Source organism: Magnolia sinica, chromosome 8 (assembly GCF_029962835.1).
Source record: "Magnolia sinica isolate HGM2019 chromosome 8, MsV1, whole genome shotgun sequence".
Classification (NCBI taxonomy): domain Eukaryota; kingdom Viridiplantae; phylum Streptophyta; class Magnoliopsida; order Magnoliales; family Magnoliaceae; genus Magnolia; species Magnolia sinica.
The window spans coordinates 23,370,103-23,397,206 of record NC_080580.1 but is presented as its reverse complement, the minus strand read 5'-3'; the positions used below and the strand labels follow the sequence as shown (position 1 = coordinate 23,397,206).

General features: G+C 39.4%; 1 protein-coding gene across 2 annotated transcripts in view; it reads right to left on the bottom strand.

The window, feature by feature from the left end:
* Positions 1 to 20,006, bottom strand: part of LOC131253086 (glycine-rich protein A3-like) — a 30,007-nt gene extending 10,001 nt beyond the window's left edge. The window contains exon 1 of one of the 2 annotated variants that reach the window (XM_058253916.1): positions 19,849 to 20,006. The gene's annotated coding sequence lies outside the window, so the exon portion shown is untranslated. The remainder of the gene's footprint in view (positions 1 to 19,848) is intronic. The other variant, XM_058253917.1, reaches the window with a different exon arrangement.
* Between the last annotated feature and the right edge of the window lie 7,098 nt (positions 20,007 to 27,104).

The window sequence follows — 27,104 nt, the reverse complement described above, 5'->3', positions numbered from 1 at the left end:
GCATGTGTGGATGATTTTTACTTCCCTTTAAGTATCGTTTGGTCCGTAATTTTATTGATCCAGCCCTAGCTTGTGTAGGCCTGGACCCGCACAGATTCCCCTTGCTTAAATGTTTTTAACTTTTGTGTGGGATGTGGAATTTTATGTGATTGTTTCTGAATTAGTATAATCTAAAGCTTGAGATCTTGTATATCATATTTAATTTTCATGTCCTGCATCAAATTTGGTATCAGAGCCTAGGGTTCTTATAGGGGAATGCATTACATGTTTAGGGCAGTTTGTTTAAGTCCATCATGCATCCAGTTTTATCATATACAGCTGTTTAGGAGTCCGTAGTTATTAATATTAGTTGCTGAAATTTTTGTTATCAAGAAGCTAGCAATTCACATTGCTGTAACTTTCTGTTATTCCCTTATTTTGACAACTATATTGCTAGATTTTAGTAGTACTGCGTAGTTTCCTTCATATAGAGTCTCATAGGGTCATTTAGTCCCATTTAGTTGCATATAGTCGTAGTAGATAGTCCTTAGGTGGAGTTAGCAGTTGTATGCCCACATGTACGGGTCGTGGTTTTGGTTTGCACCCTACACTAAATATGAAGCAACTGCAAGAATCAGTGAACAAGTTAACCCAGCAGGTTAATTCTTTGAGTAAGCGCTTGGAACAACGCATAGATCAACGCCTTCACCAATTTAATGATCGCGTTACCCAACTAGAGACCTCCCTCGGGGCAAACCCCACCATTGGGGAAGATGTCCAATCTCAGGCAAATGGTCAGGAGGTTAGAGCAAAGAATGGAGGCGACCAATGAGTTGGTCATGGGCGCGCACCTGTGCACTCACCCCGTGAGGGACATCATGATCAATATGACCTATATGCACAACTCCTCAAGGGAGTTAGAGTAGATGCCCCTACGTTTGATGGCCACTTGGACCCTAAAGCCTTTTTAGATTGGTTGGCGGATATGGACCACTATTTTGAGTGGTACGACATGTTGGATGCTCATCAAGTCAGATTCGCCAAGATGAAGCTTATAGGCCAAACAAAAAGGTTTTGGGCGACGGTAGAGTGAATGAAAGAAAGAGCGAGAGAGCTCCCAATAATCCATTGGGGAGAAATGAAGGAAACACTTAAGGAGAAGTACCTCTCTTTCTCTTATCGCCTACGGTTGATTGAGGAATGACAATCTCTTTGACAGGGTTCCATGTGTTGCTGAACATATTGAGAAGTTCAAAGAGTACTTGACCCGTTGTGAGGTATATGAGGACCCCGTATTCACCCTTGCTCGTTTTAAAACGAGCCTCCATCCTAACATTAGGAGAGAATTGCTTGCCAAAGACATAGACACTATTGAACAGTTGTATCAAATAGTGTTAGACGTCGAGCAATACCTCAAGGCATCTGTGGGAAGGCGGTGCGACCTTCGCGATCCTAGTGCTAAGGCCAACCCCTCTGGGGCTAAACCTAACACTGGGTACCAAAACAAACCTTTCAACAGTTTTCAACCCAGGCCCAAGGATGATAAGGGTAAAGAAATTGTCAAGTCTACCTCACGTGGAAGTGGAGCAACTAGGTGTTTTAGGTATCAAGGGTTTAGTCACTTTGCCCACCAGTGCGACATGAGAGAGGGCACCAAAGTATTCCTTATTGATGGGCAAGTAAAAGTGGTGCCCCCAGAGAGTAGCGGTGAGGAGGAAGAATATGAGCCAGTAGAAACCCCTAGTGATGATGAAGAGGGGGGCGCAAGAATCTACAACCCTCGCAGTTGTGCGTTGCGCCTTTGCTCAAGCCAAGAATACCGACGATTGGCGTCGTAACACGATCTTCTATACTTACACAAAGTGTGGAGAAAAGAGCTGTAAGATGATCGTAGATAGTGGTAGTTGTACCAACGTGGCATCGACTAGCACTGTGAGTCATTTGGGCTTAAAGCTGGAAGCTCATCCTCAACCCTATAGAGTCTCTTGGGTTGAAACTTCCATTCCAATCTCGTACCGTTGTCTTGTTCCGATCCATTTTGGATCATATAAAGACACTTTGGTGTGATGTTGTTCCCATGGATGTTGGTCATATCATTCTGGGTAGACCATGGCTCTATGACAGGGATGTTACCATATTTGGTCATTCAAATGTGTGTACATTCTGGTTTAAGGGCAAGAAGGCCAAGCTAAGTCCACTACCACCCAAGAACACTACTGGAAAGGAGTCCACCACACAGAGTGGTGTGAACGGCTCAAAAGGATTGGAGTTGAAGCCCAAGTCCAAAACTCTCTATATTCTGAATGCCAAAGACTTTGAGTGAGAAATGGAGGCGGACTCGATGATATACGCCCTTGTGGCTAGGGAGAGTGTACCAGAGGCTAGTGTAGAATTACCCACCGAGGCCATTCAGGTAGTGCATCAGTTTCGTGATGCCTTTCCTGATGATCTATCGAATGAGCTTTTCCCCCTATGAGGGATATACAGCATGCCATTGATTTAATCCCTGGAGCGACTCTACCAAACTTTCCGCATTACAGAATAAACTCAAAGGAGCACGCTGAGTTGAAGAGGCAAATTGACAAACTCTTAGAGAAGGATTTCATTCAAGAGAGCATGAGCCTGTGTGCTGAGCCCGCCCTTCTTACACCTAAGAAGGATGGCACATGGAAGATGTGTGTTGATAGTAGGGTCATCAACAAAATCACAATCAAGTATCAGTTTCCCATACCGCGTCTTGATGACATGTTGGATATGATAGCCAATGCTACTATCTTCTCAAATATTGACATCAAAAGTGATTATCACCAAATCCGTGTACGCCCTAGTGATGAGTGGAAGACGACCTTCAAGACAAAGGATGTGCTATACAAGTGGCTAGTTATGTCTTTTGGGTTAACTAATGCCCCAAGCACTTTCATGCGTGTGATGACCTAAGTGTTGAGGCCCTTCATGGGGAAGTTCCTGATCGTATACTTTGATGATATCTTGATTTATAACATGACCAAGGAGCAACACCTCAACCACTTGAGGCAAGTTTGTGGGATCCTTAGGGCCGAGAAGTTGTATGCCAACCTAAAGAAGTATGCGTTTTTGTCTAGTAGTGTGATCTTCTTAGGTTTTATTATGTCAGCTGAGGGCTTATCGACGGATCCCGAGAAGGTCAGGACCATCGTCAATTGGCTTGAACCCAAGGTATCCTGTATCGGTATCAATTGGCACAACGGTGCCCTCCGATACCGATACGGATACGGGGGTGTAACGGCGATACGGAGGCGTAACGGACCGTAACGGTGTAATTTTTATTTTTTTTGGCCAAAAAAAAATATAAAAAAATATTGATTAAATCCGAAATATTCTAAGCATTCCAAATATGCATTCATTTATAAATTGGAACATGTTCATGGTGGTGTAACGGTCCACTCTTTGGTGAGAAGTTGTATCAGACTGTCTGATTAATTTTTGAACCAGGTAACATGAATTTGACTACAAAATGCATATATTTAATTTTCTAAATATCTAATTTATATACTTAACAACTTGATATCATTTCTCCCAATAGTTCTTTAAAAAAATGAAATTAAATTCAGGTAGATGGCATTACCAATTTGGGGCTGACTTGGAGGACCAATCTATGCTCCAAATCAGCCTCAAATTCATGCAATTTATTGTCATTATCCCACTTATGAATTGGTGGACATTTATTGGATAGTGAATCATGAAAAAAATCAAAAGGCCCTATTTTAAAAAATAAAAGTCCACAAATTAACAATTAAAACTATTCAAACAATTTGATTTTGGCATTGTGAGTTAGCAATTGCAGTCCATAATTTAATTGCTAAATTTTAAGTTAATATATGTCTCGTGTACAATTTTTTAAGGTCGAATTAGGCGGTACTCGGATTGTGAAGTGTAGCACACGTGTCAAAGTTTTTTGGGCCCCATCCGTGATGAATGTGTTATATCCACACCGTTCATCCATTTTGCCAAATAATTTTAGGGCATGAGCCCAAAAATGAGGTACATCCAAAGCTCAGGTGGACTGCACCATAAGAAACAACAATAATTAAACGTTCACCATTAAAAATTTATTGGGGGCTACAAAAGTTTTAGATCAAGCTGACATGTGTGTTTTCCCTTCATCCACGTCAGTGTGACCCAATTAATAAGTTAGATTGAAAAAAAACATTACAGTGGACCTTAAGAAATTTTTAATGGTGAGCATTCTATAACCACTGTTTCCTATGGTGTGGTACACCTGAGATTTGGATATTACTAATTTTTTGGATCCTAACCTAAAATGACGTGGCAAAATGGATGGACGACATATATAAAATATATACATCATGGTGGGGCCCACTCGGGTCTGATCAGATTGGATGGAAAATAAACGTTACCGTGGGCCCTACGAATTGTTCAACGGTGAAAATCATTCTCTGCTGCTATTTTTGGTGTGGTCCAGATGATCTTTGGATATAATTCATTTTTTGGGTAGTGCTCTAAAATGATCTCTGAAAATAGATGAACGGTGTAGATGTAATAAATACATCACTGTGGAGCCCATATAACTTTGATCTCCTTTGAACCGTTCGTACAACTCGGAGCTCGAGGAGTGTCAGCGCTCGTCTTAGCATGACACGTACCTATAGCAGCTAGCTGGTGCGTGGTACACCTGCAAATTTTTATTTTTATTTTTTATTTTTAAAAAAGGGTGAGGGAAACCGAAAAGAAAAAAGAGGGAAAGAAGAGAGAAAAGAAAAAAGAGAGAAAGAGGGAAAGAGGGAAAGAAGAGAGAGAGAGAGAGAGAGAGAGAGAGAGAGAGAGAGGAAGAAGAAGAAGAAGAACAGGAAGAAGGTCGCAGCCGCAGTTGCCCGAGAAGAAGAAGAAGAAGAAAAGAAAGGAAAAAAGTTTTCTTTTTTTCAAGGCCCGTAACAATCGTTACGGGTCCGTAACGGCCATTATGGCCCGTATCGGCCGATATAGCCGTATCGTAACAGATACGGGACACCTTGCTTGAACCCCGCAATATTCATAAGGTGCGCGGCTTTCACAGCTTAGCCACCTTTTATAGGCAGTTCATTCGAGGTTTTAGTTCCACTATGACTCCAATCATGGATTGCATAAAAAACGGAGAGCTTCAATCGACAAAGGCAGCCTCGAAGTCTTTCAAGGAGATAAAGGTCAAGATGACTAAAGCTCCAGTTACGCGACTTCCAGATTTTTCAAAAGCTTTTGAAGTCGCATGTGACGCGTCAGGAGTTGGCATAGGAGGAGTACTTAGTCAGGAAGGGCACCCTATCGCCTTTTTTAGTGAGAAACTGAAAGAAGCGAAACAAAGATGTTCCACCTATGACAAGGAATTCTATGCGGTAGTGCAATTACCGCGCCATTGGCGTCATTACTTATTGCCGCTAGAATTCGTCTTATTCTCAAATCACGAGGCCTTGAGATATCTAAACTCTCAGAAGAAATTAAACCCTAGGCACGCCAAGTGGGTTCAATTCCTTCAATAGTACACTTTTGTGCTTAAGCACAAGGCCGGTGTAGAGAATAAGCCTACCGACGCACTGAGTCGTCGAGTCGCGTTACTCAATTCCATAAGTGTCGAAGTTACGGGCCTCGAGCGCATCAAAAAAGATTACTTTCAGTGTCCAGATTTTGGAGTTGTGTACGCGTCGTTATTAAAGTGTCCGTCAGGAGCTAGCAGTGAGTACTTAATTTTAGGCAGGTATTTGTTTAGGACTGACCGCTTGTGCATACCACGCACCTCCCTCCGTGATTTTCTTGTTTTACATTCAGGAAGGGTCACGGGTCATTTCGGTCGAGACAAAACCATTACCCTAGTGGAGGATAGGCTTCATTGGCCAAGCCTTAAGCGAGACGTGACCAAAATTATAAGGCAATGTCGTACTTGTCAACTGGCAAAGCAAAAGAAACAAAATACAGGATTATACACACCTTTGCCAGTCCCATTCATCCCTTGGCAAGACATTAGTATGGACTTCGTGCTTGGACTTCACAAGACTATTCGGAAACACGATTCCATATTTGTTGTCATGGACTTTTTTTCTAAAATGGCCCACTTCATTCCTTGTTCTAAGACATCCGATGCATCTCATGTTGCCAAGCTGTTCTTTAGTGAGGTCGTCAAATTGCAAGGCTTACCAAAAACCATAGTGTTTGACCGTGACGTGCGATTCATGAGTTACTTTTGGAAGACACTATGGCACATGATGAATACTAGGCTCCAATTTTCTTCTACCTATCACCCTCAGACCAATGGTTAGACTAAGGTGGTTAATAGGAGCCTAGGGAGTTTGCTTAGATGTTTAGTGGGGGAGCATACCAGGACATGAGACGCTGTACTACCCATAGCCGAGTTTGCATTCAATAGTTCTGTCACTAGGTCCACAGGTATAAGTCCTTCTGAAGTCATTACTGGTTACAAGCCTAGGAAACCTATTGAGCTTGTCCTTATGTCATTGTCCCATAGGCCATCAAAGTCTACAAAGTCTTTTGCGCATCACATCCATTCATTGCATCAAGAAATCAGGTGAAAGATCACTACTAGTAATGAATATTACAAATTTTCTGCAGACCAACATAAACGTTTCTAGGAATTCAATGTAGGGGACTGTGATGGTCTGCATTAGGCCCGAGCGATATCCTCAGGGGGCCGTTCATAAATTATACACGCGTAGCGCTGAACCCTTCAAAATTATAAAACGAAACAGTTTCAATGCATATGTGGTAGATCTTCCACCTTCCATGGGAATTAGTTCCACATTCAATGTGGATGATCTAGTTATTTTTCAGGGAACCCCTGATACTTCGTCCAGCCCTTCGCCCACCCATCCTAATTCTCCAGATTTGTCCCTTGATACATGACCTCTTCCCGACTTTTCTTCTCAGCCTCTACCTCCCATACCTAACCTTCACACACCTAGAGAGGAAATAAAGGATATTTTGGACCATCAGATAGTTTCAACGTCGAACAGCGGGTTTCAAAAGTACCTGGTTAAATGGAAGTCACGCCTAGCTTCAACAGCACGTGGCTCACTAAGGAGAAGCTTCAGAGACTTGATCTTGACATCTTAGAGCGGTTTGGGAGTTTTGTTTCGCCAGTGGCGAAATCTTTGCAGCCGGAGAGAGTTGATGGGGACATCACGTGCACACGCACACGCACGCCGCCCCCTACGCACGTACGCGAGGGCCCCACCGTCGATCTGGATTGATGACAACGTCCAGGGAGGGCCTCTTAGCTAGAAAGTTTTGGTTCGTTGGAGTGGGCCCGATAGTCAAATAAAGCCCATCATAAGATCTCATGATCGTGGCCCACTAATTTGATTAATCTTATATTTTAAGTTTTGCTTATTAATGTTATTTAGAGTATCATGGACGGTTTAGATTTTTTTGATTAGTTTTTATTTTTGTTTACTTCATCGCCAAGTAATAGGTTGCGCATATGGCGCGAGTTTTGGGGTATAAGATTTTCCTATAAATAAGCACCCCTTGTAGGTTTTTTTTCTCATTGAAGTTTAATAAAAAATTCTGCATTTTTCTACTCATCTGAATTCTTGAGTTGTGGAAATCCAATTGGGTGCGAAGCCCTCCATTCATAGAAGGGCTCACTACCATGGTGCAAAGCCACATCTATTCCGATTCACCCCCATCCTTTACCATCTTTATTTCTCATCTCCTACCACCATCCGCGCTTCAAATCTGTCATTTATTGCAACAATTTTCCTCTTTACAGCAGAATTCTAGATTCTGGCCCTACAGGAGTACTAAAACTTTAGCGGAACACCACGCACAGACCGCGCATCCAATCGACACGAGACTTGGGGGTTTTGAGGCCTTCCCCTGTTCGACCAAAGCCAAGGAGGCGCTTTCCGCGTTCAACGCCCCCTCGCACATGCGGCCAGACCCTTGCGTACATGCGACAAGCCTGGCCTGCTGTCCGTGCGCCGGGACTATCTCCAGTTTTAGATTTCCGCCAATTTTACTCCTCTCATACCTATTCTCCCTAACCCTAACCATATATTGCATTACTTTCAATTTATTTGCCCCTTTTCTTACCCTAGGGTTCTTTGAATTGGAATTGGTGAATCCCTTGGATTAGGGACTGATTGCTGTGCATGTGTGGATGATTTTTACTTCCCTTTGAGTATCGTTTGGTCCATAATTTTACTGATCCAGCCCTAGCCTGTGTAGGCCTAGACCCGCACAGATTCCCCTTGCTTGAATGTTTGAACTTTTGTGTGGGATGTGGAATTTTATGTGATTGTTTTTGAATTAGTATAATCTAAAGCCTGAGATCTTGCATATCATATTTAATTTTCATGTCCTGCATCACTCAGGCAAGCAACTCCCATCATATTCAATGGGTTCAACGTCCAATTATTCAAACAAGAAGAGGATGAATCGAAATATAGCTGCAACACCAAAACAGGGGAACCGAAAGCCCTTCTTTAAAGTTCCTCCCAGATACATGGCTTACATATCGAGCTCAACATTCTTGGAAAACAATCGACTCAAATAAATAAGGACGATTTCAAAAATAACTACACCAAATCTTGCCCTTTTCAATCCAAGATAAAAACAAACTTATTTTAAAGTAAAAGTCAGGAACAAGAGATGAAATTCAGAGGAAGTAGATCCATTGTTTGATTTGATCACGTCTTCCACATTTTACAATGACACAGTCCTGACCTATCCGCACCATGAGGTTTGTGTGGATAAATGTCAGAACCTCATGGATGTCATCATCAAATACATGTATTTCCACTTTCTTAATTCTCCCTCCCATATCTCTATTGTTCTCCCCTTGTGCCTTCAGATAATAAGCCAGTACATACTCTTTGCTTCTCTCACACTTATGAATCCCAATATCAGGTTCCCTTCCTCCAGTCTTACTTCTAAAATTTTATATATCTATTGCCCAGAGGCCTAAACATGGTTTTAGATAGTCCAAGACGAGTAGAATTGGTAATTAAGGAGAATAAAACATGTCATTGGGCAAGTTACTCCTGGAAAATGGAACAAGTTGATTTGAGGTGTGCCAATCTCCATCCCCGAGATAGTCGCACTCCAAAACCAACATTTGAAACCATGTGCACAAAATAGATGGGGGAAAATAGGAATTACAAGATACCCTCTAGGAAGCAGATGTGTAAGAGTTCCACTCCTAAAAATCCTAGAACTTATTTTGAAAAAGGATGCTCTCCATATTTGCCATCCCTAAATGTGCAATGGCATGCAATATCCTACCCACTCGCTGCCCATCAAGAGGGCAACATCATGGATGAACAGAAGTTCTAAATAATGATCAATGGTCCACACTTGATGCTGATATCCACCCACCTCTCATGAATCCTTACGATATGACAGTTCAAGATAGACTAGAATGGCGGAATAGGATTCATGCAGCTGATCCAATCTGTTGAAATAAGGATTTGATGAGGAGGTTGTTGAACCAGGCTGCTTTTTGGCCCAAGGCACAATGCTTTGCAACCCAAAGTCATGTTACAAAACACTCCCCAAAACTCATTCCACAAACAAAAAACATACACCACAAGAATCAAAGAAACTTCAAAATGTTGGAATTTGAGTAGTTGAAAACAATTCAGACTATAAAAATAAGATTGAAAAAGGAAAAAAGGGAAAAAAAAGAAAAAGAAAAGAAAGATAAAAGAACTTTAATGTTTTTGAGTCAAGTCGAGGCGTGATTTGAACCACTTGGCTTGAAATTGAATTCGCCTTCCATGGACCGCATACCAAGTGCAACAAGATTCTAGAACAATTGACCTCCATGATACGACTATCACCCGGTCACAACAGTGCACTCATTGTACACAAGCTCAAACCATGTGTAGCTTTAAACCAAAAGCACCGAGTTAGTTAACTCTAAATAAGATGAACTCAATAAACCAAAAAATTTAAAGAACCAAAGATTTTTTTTACTTTTTAACAAAGATAGAGAAGAGGAGAATGATTTTGGTGATCTTAAAAACGGATTAAGGAAGTCTATTCATAGACTTCAAATAGGTATTAAAACAACATTTCAAAAGGATTAGGTTTGTTGGGTTTCAACACAACTAATGCGACCACCGGAACAACACATCTCACTATTTTAAAAACAAAGGCATGCGAGTGTGAGTACACTTGCATTACACCACATGCACACATGTAAACTCATAGTTGCACTCGCACACCGCACATGCACCCACGCCCAGCCTAGCACACTCGCACATGCACATGCACGTGGCACGGCCACGACCATGGCTCAGCTCTCCACATGCGCGTTGTAACCCCATGTTCCCCTAAAGGCCCAAGCCTTCTACACTACATACTACATATAAGCACTTAAAACTTGATGTTTCCTGACGCGGGACCATTATCAATACAACATACACTAGGGGGCAAGATTTAAATGAAAAATTAAAGGAAAATTTTGTGGAGGGAATTTTAAAACATTGAAATTGAAATTTAATATATATATATATATATATATATATATATTTAACATACAACAATCCCCCACATGTTTTAAAATTCAAGACATCTTGGGTTAAGGTGGAAGAGTTGTGCGCTAGTGTAGATATCTATTAGACTTAAATTGACATTAGAGTAAGCAAGATAAGTTTACAAAAGTCAGGTGACAAACAATCTTGAACATGACTCCTTTAGTGTAAATTAGTTATACATGCCACTTATACAACTTTTCCACTAAAAGTGGTTCTGTTGTTCGATGCATTTTGGTCATGTATCATTACCTGGATTTCATGAGTTAGCGATTATTCTCATAGAAAGTAGCCTCACCTCCACACTCATATAGGTGAATTCCATTAAGTGTATGCAACAACTAGATACATCAGCAATATATAGCTACGGATTCATTGAGTCTTTAAAAACGCGTCCTCTCATTGTTGCTTGCACTGCCTATACCATAAAGGGGCATGCTCATTGCAGTGCTCAAACGTCTCTTAGTGTCTTATTGTTTACCCATTGAACCCGTCTCATGGGATCTTTACTTATATAGGTTGGGTTGCCGACACTGGTAGCTCATTCTTTTAGGCTTAGCCCAATTTCCTTTGATGTATCAATGACTAACATCTTAGATAATCCTTTGGTCAGAGGATTTGTCATATTCTTTTCTAACCTCACAAAGTTAACAACTTTGACCCCATCATGCAACAGATGTCTCACTATGTTGTGATAGAATCTAATATGTTTACTTTTATTATTCTATATCTTACTCTTAGCCTTAGCTATAGATGCTTGACAATCACAATATAAAGATATAGTTGAAACAGGTTTTGGCCACAGATGCATGTCAGCTAAGAAGTTTCTAAGCCACTCAACTTCTGATCTTGCTTTTTCTAAAGTAATGAACTTAGATTTCATAGTAGATCGAGCAATATATATCTACCTAGTAAATAAAGAGATTGTTCCTCCATTTATCCACTAGTAGATTTAGTTTCATCTAAATCAGTGATCCATTTAACATCACTGTCTCCTTCTAATACAATAGTAGAACCACTATAATGAATATCATAAGCAATAGTACCTTTTAGATATCTTAAAATCCTAGAGACAAGGCATTCAAATGTTCATATTTAAGGTTATGTGTATATCTACTTAGTCTACCTGCTACAAAAGATATATCATGTCTAGTGCAATTCATTAGATATGATACGCTGCCAATTATTGAGAATACTGTAGTTTTATATTCTATTAGTTGTATTTGTCTTAAGATGCACAATATAATTATTAATAAGCAAAAAGTCAAAGTGGCCTTCTCAATATTTTCTCAACCTAAGATAATACTAGCTTTTCCTATATCTTTCACATCAAACTTTGATGACAAGAAGTTCTTAGTTGAATTAATTAATTTAATATTAGTTTTTAAAAAATAAGCATGCCATCTACATAAGGATAGTTAATAATACTATCATCTCCTGAGAATTTACTATATACACGTCTATCTATATAATAAATTTGGTATCCATTTAATTTTAAAACATTATCAAAATTTTCTGCCATCGTTTAAGGACTTGTTTCAGACCATACTTAGATTTAATTAATCTACACACTTCTTTCCTTTACCTAAGATTTTATAACCCTCCGGTTGTTCTATATATTTTTCTTTTTCCAACTCTCCATTTAGAAATGCAGTTTTAACATCCATTTGCTATTAAGACCTTAATCGTTATAATCCTAGTTATAGGTGAGTAGGTGTCGAAGTAGTCAATCCCTTCTTTTTGTTTAAAGCCTTTAGCGACTAACCTAACCTTCAACTTGTCGATAGTAGAAGATTGTCATCCCCTGTGTAGATACAGAAGCACGACATAAGTCAACCGCACCAACCAAACTCACAACATTGCAAAGTGGAGGATCTCGACTACCTTTTCTGTCACAGCAAAATAGCAGAAAATGTATGGTCCTACTTCACGCGACTTTTTGATGTTCCTCAAATCCACAACCAGACAATCCAACAAAGGATCAAGCATTGGACATCAAAGGCTAACCGTACATCCAGAATCAAACATTTACTAAGATTAGCCCCATGTGATGGGGACATCACGCGCACACGCACGCCCCCCTACGCACGTACGGAAGGAGGAGGAGGGCACCACCGATCTGGATTGATGACAACGTCCAGGGAGGGCCTCCTAATTAGAGGACTGCGTTTTGGTTTGTTGGAGTGGACCCGATAATCATGTGAATCCCACTCTCATGATCGTGGCCCACTATTCTAATTGATCTAGTACTTTAGGTTTTGCTTATTATTATTATTAGGAATATCATGGACGGTTTAGATTGCTTTGATTAGTTGTTATTTTTTGTTACTTTGTCTCCAAGTAATAGGTTGCGCACATGGCGCAAGTTTTGGGGTATAGGGTTTTATTATAAATAGGCACCCCTTGTAGTCTTTTTTTCTCGATGAAGATTAATAAAATTGCTGCGTTTTTCTGCTCCTCTAAATTCCTGAGTTGTGAAGATTCAATTGGATGCAAAATCCTTCCTCGAAGGGCTGACTACTGTAGTGCGAAGCCACACCTATCCCGATTCACCCCCACCTTCTTCCATCCATATTTCTCTCCTCCTACAAGCATTCCATCTGCAAATCCATCAATATTTGCAGGCGTTTCTCTCTGCAGCAGATTTTCAAAATCTGGCCCTGTGGGGGGGTTGAAACTTCGGCAGAGCACCACGTATAAACCGTGAATCAAATCAAGTTGAGAATTGGGGTTTTCGAGTCCATCCCTGGCCGACCAGGGCCAAGGTGGCCTTTTTCTGAATAGTGGGCCCCACACACGTGCGGCCAGGATCACACGCACATGCGACAATTTTTAAGTTTGTCTCTCTCCTCTCCTTCACTCCTCTTTCACCCAAAATCCCTAAACCTAACTCTAAATTACTCAAATCCCCAATTTTATGCCATTTCTTCAACCTTTGGGTTCCCCGAATTGAAATTTCTAAATCTCTTGGATTGGGGAATTATTTCTATGCATGTGTGGATGAATTTACCCTCCTTTAATTCTTGTTTGGTCTATAATTTTGATTGATCCAACCCTAGCATGTGTAGGCCTAGATCCGCATAAGATTCCCCTTGATTAAGTGTTTGAACTTTTGTGTGGGATGTGGAATTTTGTGTAATTGTTTCTGAACTAGTGTGATCTAAAGCCTGAAAATCTTGCACATCTTCTGAATTTCATGTCTTGCATCACCATGCTTCATTATCTGGGAGCTATGGCTAAGCCGAAATGCAGCCAGATTTGAAGGTCACAAGATGTCAGAGAAGCAGATCACCTTGAATATTTTTCATTGGCTGAGGGAAGTTGACTCCTCCATGCCAGGAAGGGACGGGAACTCCCTATCAGAAAGCGTCACTCTCTAATTGCTTGGGATGGAAAGCAGTTCCATGCCCCACAAGGGCAAATTTATCATCGCAAAACGGACAAAACCACGTAGAGATTAGCTGAAATTGAACATCAATGGTTCATCAAGAGGCAACCCAAGTGAAAGTGGGGGTGGGGGAGTATGTAGGGATCAAGCAAGGTGGGTCGTCTTTGCTTTCCACAAATATTATGGGAGAGCAACAAACACTATCGTGGAAGCGCAGGCCATGCTGGATGGCCTAGACATTTGTTCTAATCTGGGCCTTTCTAACATCATTGTCGAGACCAACTCCAAACTCATAGCGGATGCAGCAAGAGACCCCAGAGCACCCAACCCTTGGAATATCTGGTATAGGATGGGAGCCATCCACCGAAAGAGTCGCCACCCCAACCTCATATTCGAGCACACTTTTCGCGAAGGCAATTCGGTAGCGGACACTTTGGCGAGAATGGCCAGCGAAGGACAGCCCAACAAACTCTACACTCTACACATGTCGAGCTAATCTTCCAAGTATGATCAAAGGAACTCTAGTGCTAGGCAATGCCGCATTAGGGTCGATCAGGTGACCACACATCAGGAATCACATAAACATCGCCTCCTGTGCTCGATGCAGCAAACTCTGCTGCTAGAGTCTGCTGGACTTCCCGAGCGAAATGCTGCTCTCGCCCCTGTTTTGTTGGCGACCTCCACTCCTTTGAGCTTATCTTGCCAGTCGGTTCTAGCCAAGCACAAGGTTAATCCCCCAAATGTTCTGCGATCAGCCCAAACTGTGCAAGAGCTGAGATATGCCCTGTTTTTTCTGGATTGGTGTTGCGCTGCTGCCCTTCTTTAGCTGCTACATCGGATGATGCGGCCTGCTTACTAGATCTCGTTTTCTGTTTTGTTGATAAACCATGTGTAGGAGCTGATGTATATGATAGGCGCGGTCCGGAACCTGCAGCCCACTGGTTGTGCTCTACTTTGTGATCTAGAGAGTTAGCCTGGGAGCTTTCTAAGTGGGTGGTACCAGGGCCGTCGGTGTGCTGGTTGCTATTTTTTGATGGGATGGTCTGCAGCAGTGGGCAGATTGGGGGGCTAGTGGCATTCTAGCATGCTTTGTAGATGCAAGCTTTTGATGGTGGCTAGAATTGAATTTTGCAATTTTGGCAAAAGGATATATAGTCTGTTGATGATGGGATTTGGGCTGTCCGGAAGGTCAAGAATTGGGCAAGTGCTGGCATGTTGGTTTTGGTCTATGGAGGTAGTGGAATGTTTGGCTCGATCATGGTGGTGAGGTGATTGTCCTGTGTCTAGCATCCCTTTTGATAATCTTATAGTTTGGTAATATTGAGTTGGGATGTCCTTTGCCCAAGGGGATCTCTTGAAGAGCGCGAATACTGCGGGTTTTGGCTGTTCTGGGAGTTGTTGTGGCCCTCTTGGCACATTCCTGCAGGTTGTTTGGTCCTTTCTGGCCGCTGTAATGGAAATTTGTTATGGGTTTATGTTGGCTGCATCGTCTTCTTAGCGGCTCTACTTCTAGTACCCTAGAGCGGGCGGGCCGCTTTTTGCTAGGGTTGTGTTATCTCATATAGTCCCCATTGTAGCCCAGGTTTCTCATTTAGATGGCCTTTACATTTTCTTTTCCTTTTTTCTCTTCGGTTTGGGCATTGTACAAGGTGGAGAATGATAGGTGGGGGGCCAATTTTTTGTCAGCCCCCGCCCGAATGTGTGATATTGCTGATTGAGATCAATAAATTCTTGTTTCCAAAAAAAAAAAACCTTGTCGATAGTTCCATCTGGTTTTAATTTCTTCTTAAACACCCACTCGCACCTAATATGTTTATTTCCAGGTGGTAGGTCTATGAGTTCCCAGGTGTGGTTAGATATTATGGATTCTAACTCGTCATTAATTGCTTCTTTCCAAAAAGCTAAATCGAGTGAGTTAAGAGCTTTTGTATAGGTTAGTGTGTCTTCTATTAAGAAAGTATAAAAACCATCTCCAAAGTCGGTTTCTTTCCTAACTCTTTTTCTTCTTGGTTCTAGTTCTTCTTTATTTTTATCTTATACACCATTACTAGTTGATGCAATTTTTGTTTCACTAATCTCTTTTATTTTACAGACTTAGATTTTATGGGAAATATATTTTCAAAGGACTCTATATCTCTTATTTCTATTGTAGTATTTAGATCTAGAATATTATCCTTAGATTTTAAAACTAAGAATCTATATGCCGCATCGTGTTCTGCATATCCTATAAACACACTGGTATAAAAACCATCTCCAAAGTTAGTTTCTTTCCTAACTCTTTTTCTTCTTAGTTCTAGTTCTTCTTCATTTTTATCTTATACACCATTACTAGTTGATGCAATTTTTGTTTCACTAATTTCTTTTATTTTACAGACTTAGATTTTATAGGAAATATATTTTCAAAGGACTCTGTATCTCTTATTTCTATTGTAATATTTAGATCTAGAATATTATCCTTAGATTTTAAAACTAAGAATCTATATGACGCATCGTGTTCTGCATATCCTATAAACACATTGTTAATTGTTTTATGACCTAATTTCCTTTACTTTGCCGATAATCCGAAGATATTTATAACTTGGAGTGTGGCTTTTCCAAAGTTCATATGGTTGTTTTTTTTTTTTTTTTTTTTGTCCTATAGGGTATCCCATTTGGAATATAACAAGCAAATAGAATAACTTTTACCGACACTTTGGAGGGCAAGCCAGAACTATTTAACATTATATTCATCATTAATTTTGGTGTTCTATTCTCACGTTCAGCTATTCCATTTTGTTATGGTATATAGGAGGCAATAGTTTCATAAATTATTCCATTCTTTTCACAAAATTCTTTAAATTGGAAAGATTCATATTCTCCTATATTTGTTTTAAGTCTTTTAATTTTCTTACTTGGTTTTCAACTTCGATGTTATATTTAATAAAGGATTTTAAAGCTTCATCTTCATTCCTTAGTAGATATACTTTAATGTAGCTAGAATAATCATCTACAAAAGTTATATACCTTTTACCACTTCTGCACATGTGATTTTTAAAATCACTCAAGTCACTATGTATTTGACTCTAATAATTCAGTATTTCTGCTTACAATGTTAAAGGGTTTTCCAGCAAACTTTGCTTTCAATTTTTCATAAATGTTTCATATTTATTGAACTCCTCATTAGAGAAGTTAGGTAATAAGCCTAGTCTTTTCATTTTTTTTTAATGATGTTGTGTTCAAGTGTCTTAATCTATTATGTCATAGATAAAGACGAGCAATAATATAGACAGAATTGAATGATTTCTTATTATTATCATATGATACATTTTTAATGAATAACCCATCACTACAATCTCTTCCCTACAAAGTCCCATTTTTTGTCATCACAAGCTTATCTGAAAATCAAACACTAATTTAACCCCAGTTTTGTTGAGGAGTGAACCAGAGACCAAATTCTTTCTTATATTAGGCACATGCAGGACATCATTTAACATTAGAGTGATGTAGGACAGGTCTACCGAGCAATTCCCGAAGTGATAAAAGAAATAGTTTCGTAATTTAAAAAGTAATAAAAGGGACTATGTCGCAACAAAAGAGACTATTTCAGTGCTCGAATTCAAGTCTTTTCAAACTTTAAAAGATCTTATTAAAGTAGTTCTAATTTTCTAATATTATATTTTATTATATTTTATTTTTAAACTTAGAAGTAAATGTTTTGGGCTATAAATTGCCATTCAAATGCTCTGAATGGATCATCTTTTCAATGAATTTGAAAGTTCTCCTTTAGGTTTTCCCTTTGTAATTTATGGTGGATTCAAGGACGGTTCTTGGATAGGAAGACAGTGATCTTCTCCCTTAATTTGTCGCAGTATCCGCTACATTATAGTCTTTCCAAATGTGAGCTTCAGGAGTGTATTTTTCCTTTTTTCCAATAACTAGAGATGCTAGAGCATTTCCTATGAAAACTTATTCATCATCCCTTGTTGTTTTATAAGAGGTAAATATGCTTCAATCCTTACACAGATGCCAAGTTACCCCGAAGTCTAACATCCACTCCATGTTCATGAGATAGACTTCAGACATAACAACCACTATCATGTTTGACTTGTTTTTCGTTTCGGCGAGATTGACTTGAGACTTAGTATTATTTTTCTTAAGCCTGTATTCGCCAATATGGTGCCCCTGGCTTTCCACAATTGTAGCAGTTTCTTTTTTTTTTTCTTAAATTGCTTTCATGTTTCCTTTTTTAACCTACACTCGTTAGCATGGTGTCCAGACTTTCCACAATTATAGCAATTCCCTTTCTTTTTATCTGCTTGATTAGATTCCACAGGTTTGCCTTTGAGGCTGTCTCATTTACATTTTTTTTTTGTCATTGTTTCCATTAGCCTCCTTAATCTTTATATGCATAAGCATGTCATTTTTCTTGTGTTGCATACAGTTATTATATTCTTCCTAGGAGTCCATGTACCAAATTTTGATAATTATGAATATGGTTCATGACAAGTTTATCATTTGTCATTATATATTGAAGGAAGTTGGAGATGGCATGTTTCTTAGTCCTTGCATCTTCCATAACATATTCTTTTCCAAAGCAGCCGAAATGTCTTTGGTAAATGCATAAGAAACATAGACATCGTATAGTTCATTGGATAGGGCATTAAGAACGTAGTTTTTATAGTCATTGGCATCTCTAACTTTAGTATCATTTACTGGATCAACTGTAAATGATTCAAACAAGATGTAAAACACTTTTAGAGTGTTTAGTGCAAAACTCAACTTTTGTTTTCACTATTTAAAATGTTGTCTAGAATAGGATTCGAGTTTGGACTTAATGGTGGCCATAGTCTAAATGTTTTCTAAGTTTTTTATTTCAAGATTGTTGGAATTTAAGTGGTTGAAAACAATTCAAACTATGTAAAAATAAGATTCAAAAAAGAAAATAAAATAAAAGATTAAAAAAAAATTACTGAGTTTACGAGTCAAGTCCAGGCGCAATTTCAATCACACAGCTTGATATCGAATTTGCCCTCCTTGGACCACGTCCCAAGTGCAACAGGATTCTAGGGCAATCAACCTCCAAGATACAAAGACTATCACCCAGTCACAGCGGTTCACTCATTGTACACATGCTCGAACCAAATGCAGCCTTAACCCAGTACTGAGTTAACTCAGAGACTAACTCAGTAAACCCAAAAACTTAAAGAACCAGAGAGTTTTTAATTGAGACAGAGAAAAGGGAAGTCTATTTATAGACTTCAATAGGCATTAAAACATCCTTTCAAAAGGGTTAGAGCCATTGTGTTTAAACTCCGTTGAGTTTAAACCCAACTGGTGCGAAAACCCGATGCATCTCTCTGTTTTAAAAATGAAAGGATACACCCAAACAAATGCATCATACTACACCAACTTGGCGCGTGTGTACACTCACATACTGCACATGCGCTGGTGGCCCCGGCCCTGGCCCCGGCCTGGTGCGGCGCACATGCATGTGACACAGCCGAGGCCCGACAGCGTGTTGGAAAGAAACAGTCCAACACAAACCCCATGTCCCCCTGACGCCCCAAGCATTCTACACCATGCACTACAGACAAAAGCGTTTGAATTTAAAATTGGAGGGAAATTTTGAAAGGCCGAAATTATTATTTTTTTAAATACAACACAAAATAACCAAATCAAATCAAAACCCACCAAATTCTCGCAGATCCCAAATTCTGTCCATGAATCGCAATTCCACATTTCAGGAAAAAGCACGAACTAACAAGAAAAATAATCTGAACATAGATAACAGAAACACAACAATACAATAGAAGAAAATATACATATCGATTACGAGATCAAACGGCACAAAAACTCTACCAAAATCCCTAGATTTTAAAATTTCCAGACAAAATCAACCCAATCCAGCCACTTTCATTCAAGAATCGCCAGAATACATGAATTTACGGAGAAATCCATAAAATGAGATAGAATAATTACCAAAAGAGGGGAAACCCTAGAAAAGCCGAACGGGAGTATATGCAGAGCGGTTGCCTTGAAAGAGAAAATACGCAGATCGTGAAAAAAAAGCCTTTGTTGGTTTGACTGGGTTGTCCTTGCTTACGTATATATAAAGAGGAGATGAACAGGTAACAAACGTTTATTATACCGAAAGCGAAGAGCGGGAGATTAACGAGACTGTTTGCTTTTGCGGAAAAAAGACAGAGCGGATACGTACTGATATAATGTGGAGTACGAGAAAGCATGCGCCTGCACAAAAACAATGTTCACACGTCATATTTTTTACTCAATCCAAACCGTTCAAATAATTTTAAAACTATAGGTATAACGTAGAAGAAAAATACAACGAATGGTTGGTTTTTTCTGTCGAATTGATTTCTTTCAAATGGATGGTTGAAGATGACAATACTCAATGGTCAAGATTTGAAAAATAAATGTCCCAGTCCAAATTAATCCAATTAATGTAAAGTGAACATGTGTGCATATCAAGTAGGTAGCCATGAGTCATTACTCGTGTAGACTCACAAGAGTTTCAACACGGGTCATGGTTTGGAGTAACTGTTGCGGTGAAATCTCATTATGGTGCGAGTCCGTAGGTGCGTGTGGTTGTGACGCGGTTGTTTAAAAAAAAACAAAAAAACAGAAAAATAAAAAGCAGGGGACCATTTGAACGGTAAAAGCAGAACCCCTGTGGCACCGGCTACGGATAAGCTTTGTCGGCCCTTATTATTATTATTATTATTATTATTATTATTATTATTATCTTTTATCTTTTTTTTTTCTTTTTCTTCTTTTTTTTGGGAATAACACACGCACCCGACACACCTTTGCATGTGGGATTTCAAGGCATAGAAACCAAGACCTCAAGTTAAATTTCTTTCAAGGTATAGAAACCAAGACCTCCCATTAAAACTCTTCATAGTCTACCACTAAGGTAAGAGCTCAAACCCGGGCCATTATTATGTATGTGTTTAATCAGTGTTGTCCATCCATTTTGCCCCCTCATTGTAGGGCATGGCCTTAAAATGATGTAAACCAAAATTCAAGTAGGCCATACAATTAAAAGAAAAAAGAAAAAGAAAAAAAAAAAAAAAAGGTTGCCTATTGTTGATAACTCATTGCAGCCTACAAAAGTTTTGGTTCAGGTTTTAATTCATGCCTCCTCTTTCCAAAGCCTATGTCACCTCTTTTATTTTTTTGAATAACACATGCACCCGACACACTTATGCATGTGGGAACTCAAGGTATAGAAACCAAGACCTCATGTTAAAAGTTCTCATAGCCTACCACTAAGGTAAGAGCCCAAACTTGGGCCCATTATTATGTATGTGTTTAATTAATGTTGTCTATCCATTTTGCCCCCTCAATGTAGGGCATGGTCTTAAAATGATGTAGACCAAAACTCAAGTGAGCCACACAATTAAAAAGAAAAGAGAGAGAGAGAGAGAGAGAGAGAGAGAGAGAGAGAGAGAGAGGTTGCCGATTGTACGATGACTCAACGTAGTTTGCAAAAGTTTTGGTTCAAGTTTAAATTCGTGTCTTCTCTTCTCAAAGCCTATGTCACCTCTCTTTTTTTTTCTTCTTTCTTTTTATTTTTTTGTTTTTTTTGTTTTTTTTTTTTTTAACACACACACCAATGCTGCAGTGTTCATGTGTTGAAACTCTTAAGAATCTACTATTGGAGCAAGAGTAAGGATCCACTCAATAATGAACAGGTTGGGTGGTAAATAAAACTCTACAGTGGGCCTTATAAAGTCTTCAATAATGGTTGTTCAATTCCCACTTCTTACTATTTTCTATAATGTAGTTTACTTGAGCTTTGGATCTTCATTATTTTATCTTAAAATGAACTGTCAGACGATGTGTATAATACACATATATCACGGTAGGGCTCACAAATCTTGGGCCCCATCATGCCACGGAGATACACCTATGGCGGGTGGGCAATGTTTCACACATAGAATTAAGAGGTATGGCCATGAATTAAAATGTATTTTTGCAATTAATGTTGTTGACAATGGATTGTTTTCATACCATGAGACTTGTCATGTCTCATCTCATGTTTGTGTTATCCATCTAATATGATGTGATGTCTTCTTTTAATTTTTTATTATATTTTAAACATTATTAAATTATAATTAATAATCACTTCTTTTGATTTCTTATTATATTTTAAAAATTATTGAATTATAACCAATAATCACATTTTACAACTGATACATATGCAACTGTAATGAATCAACGGAGCTTATAATTGTAATGGATTTTGGAATCCATTAAATCGTGCGATATACACCACGTGAATAAAATTTGCTGGGACCAAATGAAATTTGTTACCACCTAATCCCTTCGAATACCACGAGGCCATGAACTTAATATATGTATCATAGAATAATATTCACATGCATGGCAGTCTCCCTACATAATCAACAATTCATAAAGACCTAGGTCGTTGAGACCATAGCCTGAGCCATCGGCAGATCATAGCCAGAAATTACACTGATCAAAGGATCTCTAACATGTGATTTTCATCACTGAATTTGGACGGCTGGCTCTCTCTTTACCACCCCTTATAATATATGTAACCATTATTTGGATAGTTTGGATATTTTGATTGGTGTAATTTCAAAATATACTACATCAACAATGGGTTATAGAATTTAACGGTGTAGATTGACAAAAAACAAATAGCCGTAATAAGGATGATTCAACAAAACTTAACGTTTGATTGGGACTGGACTATCTCTATATATGGTTGCTTAGTTATTAAGTTTTCGTATTTCGTCATCTGACATAAAGCTATATGTGGTCAATGATCGGTTATCAAATAGGCTGTATCTGCCCTCAGAACGTGTGAAGAGGCACGGAATTTTCCTGCCTCCAGATAGCGTACCTCGCACGTGCCACATGTGCATCAATATCTGAACCAGAAATCCAGATGACTCAGCCTTATAAGGTTTGATTATACAATCTCAACCACCTAATAATATAGGAACCAATCTTGTTTTTTGTCGGTTTATTGTTAATTTGAATGCAAACATATAAATGGCTGAAAGAGTATATAAACACTTTGAGTTTTGGTCCATGGGCTGATCATTGATTGAAGCACGAAATGTACGGTTTGGATCTAATCCATATCTTTAATTCATGCTCCCCGCGTATCATAATGACATGGAAACAGGGAAACTGCCGTGCACGGAATCTGGACACGTCTTTCACATTTCGAGGAGTTATCATGTCACGCGTCCCAGGCGAGAAATTTGCCCCTGCGGACCCTACCTTTTATCCCGTGGTTTTTATTAATCAAAGGAAACTTAATATACAACTTAGGATTTGAAACAATATGTTTGTTAACAAACATCTAAATGTCTGTAATATCGAAATGTTTTACATTATAAAAAATTATTTTTATTAAATGAAAATAAAATTATTTTATTTAATTTGAATAAACCAAATTGATAAAAATTAATGGACCAAAATTGTTAAACCATTTCTCATCGGGATGCGGTGCTCTCGAAAGGCCTGCCGTAAGTTAGCCAAATTCACGCGTTCTGTGGACCCCACCATGCAATTTTTAGAGATGGTTTTATGGCACTAAAGATCCCCACCATTTCCATCCCCATGATGTATTTTTAGATCCAACCTATTCATAAGTTAACATAGAGATCGATGAGAAAACAAAATATAAACTTGAACGGAAACTTCTGTGCCCTGAGAAGTTTTGAAAGGTGGATTAGGTACTACCCTTCGAGCTCGGGATACCATCCATATTTCAATATCATTTTAGATGGCTAAAATTGAAAGCGTGGACCACACCACAAGAAACATTGGACGCCCACCATTGAAACCTTCTTAGGGTCTACTTTGTCAATTATTTTCCATCCAACTGTTGATATGATCATTTACAATTGGATCCAATCTTTTTATTAGGTCATACAGCCCGGATGAAGAGAAAAAACAAAGATAAGCTTGATCTAAAACTTTTATGGCCCCCAAAAGGTTTTTAATGGTCGACGCTCATTCAACAATGTGGCCCAATTGAGATTTTGATATACCTAATGTTTTTGTCCCATACCATAAATGATTTGAAAAAATAGATGGATGGCATGGATGAAACACATACATCATTGAAGTGCCCATGCGGGGATTTCTTGCTAAAGCCTTCCGTCCTGCACTGGAAACCCAAGTGGTCCCACCGTGATTTTTTGAAAATCCATACCGTCCATACGTTTTTGAGATCATTTTAAGGCTTGGGGTATTCAATACTTAAAGTGGGCTGAGCATTGAGCGTCCAACGTATTCCTAAAGAAGTTTTGAATATATTTAAATCTCTAGGAATTATGTTAAGAACGGTATGGATGGCATGTAAACACATTAAACCTTAGAAAGTTTTCAACGGTATAAATTAACGAAGCTCACTTGAGTATTGGATCCGCTTCAATTACTAAAATGATCTCAAAAATGTATGAACGGATGATTTCTCATGAACATCACGGTTGATGTGTAGGAACTTCTGCGAAAGGCTTTGGCAGGAATCCGACGGGAGTTGTTTAACGAGGATGCGGATTGCGTACTACCCACTCCCGTCCCACTATGATATATTTGTACATCCAAGCCGTCGATATTATTTTAAGGCATGAACACAAAAATGAGGCATATCGAACGTTCAAGTGGACCACACCAAATAATAATATTGGTTGCATTAAAATGCACCAGTTGCATTAAATGAAAGATGTAGTCCATTTGATCGTTGGATCTGCCTCATTTTTGTTTACATGCCTTAAAATAATATGAGAAAAGGGATAGAGAGTTTGGATGTACAGATACATCAATGTACGCGTTCGGAGCAGTACGCGTCCATAGAACTGCCCGTTCGGAGCAGTACGCGTCCGTTGTACCAACGGTTCAAAGAGATCAAAGTTACATGGGCCAATAAAAATCACTTACCGCTTTCCGTCTTCTGCGTTAACAACGCATTAACAAACACCACTAAACACGAAAAATGTTCCCCATTCCACGTTAAGTGCAAAAATTCAGCGTTAACAAACACGGCCTTAATATACAACTTAGGGGACAAAAAAAAACCCCTTCTTTATTAGCATTGGATTATATCCTCTTCATACGTCAATATTTTTTCTTCTGAAAATGATCGGTCCAGTTAAAAAAACATGCATTACAAGTATATTTTAAACTCCATTAGCTCACATTAGATATATATAATATATCCATGTCGTCTATCCATTTTTTTATATAATTTAAGGGTTTGAGCCCCAAATTGAAGCATATCAAAAGATCAAGTGGATCATACCAAGAGAAACATTGGGAATAATGTAATGCCTCATGCTCTTCTATGCTCGCGTGCTACCGAGTAACCTAATTTAATATAAGTACAAGCACAATTTAAAGGAACGTTTACTGCCAATCCGACCTAAATCTAATCGTTGAATTGTTTGAATGCTTAATAAATCATGAGTTGAAAATTAGATATTTATGTAGTGTAGCTCACTTTAATGCAAAATAACGCTAATATTGAGGTATATAGCTAAATTACACACAACAATTGTCTCACATCTTACATATAAGTATAATAATAATAATAAAATAAATAAGTAAATAAATGAAGATAAGTAAATAACAACGTATAGGTAATAATAATTAAATATTAATAATATAAAATCATGAGATGAGTAGTTCTAATAACCTATAGAATGAGATTAAAAAAGAATATGTCCCTGAAATAATAATAAAATAAAATAAAATTTAAAATTAATTATTTAAACAATGATAAGTCCTAAACCTAGAAATGGCTCATTAGGATCCTCTGGTTGTTGATGGTCAGATTGGGATCGACCCAGCCAACGGATCAATGATTATTACCCTGATAGCCATATCTCAATTAATATAGTCCACCTAAGTTATGGATACGTCTCACCCTTTTGGGCTAAGTCTCAAATCATGTGGACTGAATGAACGAACGGATCAGGTTGGTGGGGTTCACCGTAGTGGGCCCCACATTCATCACGTGTGCACCGGTCGTCCACAGCAGTCAAATCGGGTTTGACCCGAAATCCCTCAAAAAGAGGGATTTTCTCTCTCTTCCCGTTTTCGGCCAGCAAATGGACGTCGTCCGTGATTTTGATCGTGGCCCATGAGGGTGGGCCCATTTACATGATCTGATCCGTCCATCTGGTGCCGGTCCCGCTGACCAAAACCCTAGCTACTTTGCACGAAGACGTGCACGTATGTGGCCACAAATCCGGTCACATATGGACTGTGAAAAACTACATTTTCGAAAACGGAAACTGTCTCCGTGCGACAGGTTGGCGATCCGCGTGAGGGGGTGTCTGGCGTGATCTGGATCGTCCAAACAGACCCATCCTAACCGTCCATTGCAAACCACCAGGGGTTTCTGCCCACAGTAAAGAGGAACTAAGGTTGTTTGGTTATACCGGTTGTATTAAGGAGTGCGGCAAAGCGGCGCAATCCGGACCGCCCATTTCAAATCCTACGGCTTAGGATTGTTAGAAAAACTCCACATGAGAGTTCGAAATCAGATGCATTACAGCTCACCCTCCATTTTTGCAGCTACCCGAGAAAAATCGTCCGTCTCCTTGCTCTAGCGAACCCATCACCAAAACCTTCCTCAAGCTTTGAAAAAGCTTGTCTGGGAGCTTTCTAGGACCCACTTGAACTGTCTGAAGGAAGCAGATCGGAGGGAGAAGCATCCTTTGCAAAAACGCCATTAATGGCTGTCTTCTCCTCCACCGAGAAACCGGCGGGTGCTGGTGGTTTTAGCCCTTGTCCGGCATCGTCCAGGCATAGCTGGAGGCAAACAGGAGGAAAAGAAGTAGAAGGAAGAAAGAAAAAAGGAAAAGAGTGAGGAAGAGAGTGGGGACGATGCCGCACTCACGTCCGAGCTCGAGTTGGAGTTGGGGGCTGCCACAACAGTCGACTTGGTTGAGCAATCTGACCGAGTTGGGTTCGTTTGGACTCTCTTGAGCCTTTAAAACAGAAAGAAAGAAGAAGAGAGAATAGAGAGTGAGTTGGGTGGTGGAGTTGCATCACATTACAGTTCAGCGGACCGAGTCGCGGACTCGGTTCAGGTTTGGGGCGGGCCGGGCTCGGTCCTTCTCACCCGGGAGAGAGAAAAAAATCGGGGAAGAAGAGAGAAGAAGGGAAGAAGTAGGAGAGGAGAGAGAGAGAAAGAAGATCGAGTTAACTCGGTTTCAAACCGA